At 39.1% G+C, this 5,048-nt stretch overlaps 1 protein-coding gene across 1 annotated transcript in view; it reads right to left on the bottom strand.

Moving 5' to 3' along the window:
• Window positions 1-4,238: 4,238 nt before the first annotated feature.
• The window catches only part of LOC113466587, a 35,784-nt gene continuing 34,974 nt past the window's right edge, over window positions 4,239-5,048 (bottom strand). Inside the window, exon 4 of the mRNA XM_026822129.1 lies at window positions 4,239-4,554. The gene's annotated coding sequence lies outside the window, so the exon portion shown is untranslated. The remainder of the gene's footprint in view (window positions 4,555-5,048) is intronic.

Below are 5,048 nucleotides of genomic sequence, written 5' to 3'. Positions count from 1 at the left end.
GAAAGAGGACAGGATAGGAGAAAGCCAGCTGTACCGAAAGCGAATCTTATCTGTTCCCCATCCGTGGCACAAGCTCCCCATCCGTGGCACAAGCTCTGCTTATACGAATGGGTATACCATTTATAAGAAAAATGTATGTTCTGAGTTTTTTGTCGATCAAATATAAATGGATACTTGTAAAAAAAAAGGATAAATTTCGCCTAGGTCGAGAATCGAACCCGAACCCGAGCCCCATAGCCCCCGCCTGAACATGGGAAAAGGCGAAGTACCTATGCAAGTTTGCTAGTAGATTGGAAAAGAATAGAATAGACTTATTATGATAATGAGATGGATGACTATACCTACACTGAGAGAAAAACTAGAGTGCCGGCAGCCTAATTTGGAGACTGGGTTCCGGCACTCTAATACCTATTGAAGTCTATATCAGGAAGCTCGACACTATAATTAAGGAGCGCGGTAGCGCTCCGCCCCGCCAAGTCAAGAAAGTTATAGCATTACAACAGCCTAAATCAGGGGAAGTGACCCAATATTAGAGTTCTTTCACCCTAAACTTGTGGCACCCTGTCACCATTTTTTTTCTTTCTCAGTGTGTAATACTGACGTTACTAACTAATACCCTAATCAGCTAATCACTAATCCAAAGTCAAAGAATTACATATGCTCACACACAGACACAAATAGATAATGTCACCCGAGATTCTGACACTAGAGTGTTAATCCCATTTGACTTAATTAGCACAAGGTAGGAGGTATAGTCAGTTTAAGTGGTACTTTATATATACTGTCATGTAAGTCATGTTAGAACAAGTTGTACCATTAGGCTTGTGTCTCATTGGAAATTGGAAGCGTAGAAGAGCGACTTCTAGCGCAATGTCGCCTGCAAACCAAGCTAGTGATTGACCTGATGGTCATCCATCTGGATACCAAGGACGAGCAATGTTTATCAAATTCAGTGAACAGTTGGAATCCGTTGCAATCAAAGTGCTATCTCGCCACTGGCTCATCAATCAAAAAATCAAAATTGATTGGAGGAAAAAGCCAATTTCTTTCTCCTCGCCTTTTCCCGTGTACAGACTGGGTCGGTGTTTTTCGTCAGCCTCAATCGGCCCTAACTAGGGTGATTGCTTTGGGCTGACATTTGATTTTGGCCACAACTTTTTTACGAGAGGATGCCCTTCGCACTCAACCTTCGCTATTTCTTTAGCAAGGGAAGAATTTATCCTGACGACAAGTAAACCTAATTAAAAATGGTAGGCAGTGCAGGCAGGCACCACAAATCAAGTCAGATTAGAATTTTCTTTCTTGATTTATGACTATTGTGGTAATTAAATCGGGAACAGCTAATCAAACTGCATATTGGTTCTTGCTCAATACTGAGAAATCAATAATATATCAATGAACTAAAAATAATATTAATAATAATATTTAATAATTTAATGTCAATAAAGTAATGATTTAAACTCTTAACTAACCACCCATTTCAGAATGTCTTTAATAACTTAATTCCAGCTACAATCATAAAACCAATAATGATATTAGGTCATTTCTCATCTATGTTATAATAGAGCCATTGCTGAAATGTAGTTAGTTATTTGTTCGTAAAACATACAGGGTGTGAAAAATGTAGGTCTCCTAAATTTCTCCCTAGAGTATCTATCATTCTATCATGTGTCCCATAAATCCCATTGTATCCCTTTCCCAAAGTATACCAAACTCTTTCTCAAATATCTATCATTTTTCAAGGCTTCCGAAGGAACTTTTCGTTGTTTGTTTATTTATTTATTAACCTATTTTTATTTTATTTCTAACGCTTAAAAGGTAGAAACACACTATTATTACGTCAAGTGAGCTCATGGGGACTCGTTCAGGACAGCTACACTACTATCACGTGACGTGAGCTGACGAAATTACCTACAATATTATGGGAAAACTTTGAACTACATGAACACACGTGACGTGATGGTAGTGTGTTTCTATGTACCTTTAGAGACAGGTTTTTCAAGCAATTTATATCTGCAACTACCTACATACCTACACAATTACACATACTAAATATACGGTATTAAATTTATCTGGGTATATTCTATTTATGGTGACCCATGGGCACATATGGATATCTGACATTTCTACAACACTACACAGTAGGTTTAGGTATATACACCTACATTGATACATTGACATTGGTATTACCAAATGCCAATACAAACACAGACCTAGACATGCCAAACACTCAGGGCTGTCCACAGGGGGTCTCATGCGGCCCCAGCATTAGCCTCGGGCCCAGGCTCCGGAAGGGGGCCCAGGAAGGCTTTTTGTAGGGGTAGTTAACTATAGTTACGTGCCTACTCCAATTTAGATCAAAGCCCATAAAATTTATTTGTTTATTACTTTTTCTTGTTTATTTCCTTATTAAATGGCTTTTGAAAGCCGCAAATTGTATTAAATAAATTTACGAGACACGAGACCTTATTTAGACTGCTGGAGTAAAGGTACTTTTCAGTCCTATTCGGGCAGGATAAACAGGGGGCTCGAAGGAGATAGGTGCTCCACATTTTTACAGTAAAGGAACAAAATAAGAGCCTGAGGGGGAGCGGGCCTCCTGAAAACGGCCCGGCATAAGTCTTAATAGAAATGGAAACAGAATTAGATCATTATCCACTCCCACAGGTCCTAGGACACAGATATGCACTTAATATTGCACTGATTACCTAGACCCACTCTGTAGAATTCTACAGTGAGTCTACATTTATATTCTACAGTCATATTATACAGCTGAGCTCAATATAGATCAAAGAAAAACATTGACCAATCAATAGTTTAATCGATCTCATAGATCAAAAGATCAGTGTTTCCCAGACTGACAGCTCAATATCTCAATAAAGAGGTGCTCTATTACTGATAGCATAATAATAATTAAAAAATAATAGTGCTTATTTATACTGCTCGCATAGGACTGAAAAGTCCCTTTACTCCAGCAGTAGGATACTACTATTATTGTGGTCAAATTCTCAAATTATATTGAGGATAAAATTCCATACCTCGGCTGGGGTTGAACCCACGCCCTCCTGTTTACCAGGCGAGCGCCTTGACCACTACAACACCGAGGCAGGTAATAGGACAGATTCGGACACCTTGCTCTAAGATAACTGTTTCAATGAAGCACTAAAGCGCTGCCATCTCCATTAGGCTACAGCTGAAGCCGCTACAGCAATTCCATACCTCGGCTGGGATTGAACCCACGCCCTCCTGTTTACCAGGCGAGCGCCTTGACCACTACACCACCGAGGCAGGTAATAGGACAGATTCGGACACCTTTCTCTAAGATAACTGTTTCAATGAAGCACTAAAACGCTGCCATCTCCATTAGGCTACAGCTGAAGCCGTTACAATAACTAAAGCACTCCTTATGTCTGCCACTCACCGCTCAGACAGTGAGGGCGGAAAAATCTCAGACCGTCTGATAGACCCCGGTGTCAAGCTTTTTCCGCCACATACGTTCAGACCTGGGTCTGTCGGAGAGTCTGAACGAGAGTGTGGCGGAGTAAGCTTCCAACCTATGTAGGTCTATCAGACATTCTGAGTGTGAGTGGACGGACTTATGGGATAATGTTTAATAGATTGTGTAGACATAGACCGATGTAGAGTACTTGGGTTATGGGAAGGTCGCATAGTTCTCTAGTTGGTATACATATTTCTGTGTTTTCCTGACGTCTGGAAAATCTCAGACCGTCTGATAGACCCCGGTGTCAAGCTTTTTCCGCCACATACGTTCAGACCTGGGTCTGTCGGAGAGTCTGAACGAGTGTGGCGGAGTAAGCTTCCAACCTATGAAGGTCTATCAGACATTCTGAGTGTAAGTGGACGGACTTATGGGATAATGTTTAATAGATTATGTAGACATAGACTGATGTAGAGTACTTGGGTTATGGGAAGGTCGCATAGTTCTCTAGTTGGTACATATTTCTGTGTTATCCTGACGTCTGACCATGAACCTACCTACAGGATCAAGAATTATTGGTCTGTAAAATATGTATTTATTGTACAAGAAGAGTAGATTCAATAAATAAAGAAAACATACGTATGGGTTTAAATAAAGAAAATACCTATGTTTTTCCTTTGTTTAAGCCTAGGTATCATATTAATAATAATAATAAGGTTTATTTAGTTATTATGTACTTTAGTTATTATGTTATTATGTATGTGGTTTAGTGATTCAATAAATAAAGAAAACATACGTATGGGTTTAAATAAAGAAAATACCTATGTTTTTCCTTTGTTTAAGCCTAGGTATCATATTATGTAATTTAATAATAGTGCTCGAATTGAGGACAATTTTCTTAGCTTTAGCATCAGCTGGGATTGAAGCCACGTCCCCCTGATTAACAGGCGAGCGTCTTGACCACTAAACCACCGCGGTAGTCTGTAGCTGACGTTACTTATATTGGAACGTAAGAGAAACTTACTTACCTATGTACGCTAAGATGAACTTTCCTGAAGTTTCCGCCAGAATCTAGATTGCTAGAAGAAGGTATTATTGATGCTATTGTAACTAACCTGAAAAGATGAGAAAAGAAAGACAATTAGTCAACAAGAACCAACAATAAAAATAACTTTCGCACAAAATAGGTTGCTCATCCCTAAAAGGAATTTAGCTAAACAAAATAGAATGAGACCTTGTTTAGACTGAGCGGTGTTTACTACTTGCGTACTAAATTTTCAGGTAGACAGTACTACTTGCATAATGCAACACGTGACTAGACATTGGTTTAATTGGTTTACCAGTAGGAGAAGGTGCTTGTTCAGTCACTCTATGTATGCACTTGGCTGGATATTTTTGTTTAACCAACTAGAGGTACCTAATTAATTACATATTTACCTTGATCATTATCTATTCGTATACAATAACATAACCTAATACCTATACAATATACATACATATACATATTATTATTATGGATATTATAAAGTACATTAAGGAGCGCGGTAGCGCTCCGCCCCGCCAAGTCAAGAAAGTTTGACAGCGCTACTAGAGATATTATACGCGACAG

This window comes from Diaphorina citri, unplaced genomic scaffold, assembly GCF_000475195.1.
Source record: "Diaphorina citri unplaced genomic scaffold, Diaci psyllid genome assembly version 1.1 scaffold296, whole genome shotgun sequence".
NCBI classification, from domain to species: domain Eukaryota; kingdom Metazoa; phylum Arthropoda; class Insecta; order Hemiptera; family Psyllidae; genus Diaphorina; species Diaphorina citri.
The sequence above is the reverse complement of the archived record's forward strand: the minus strand, read 5'-3'. Positions and strand labels throughout refer to the sequence as shown.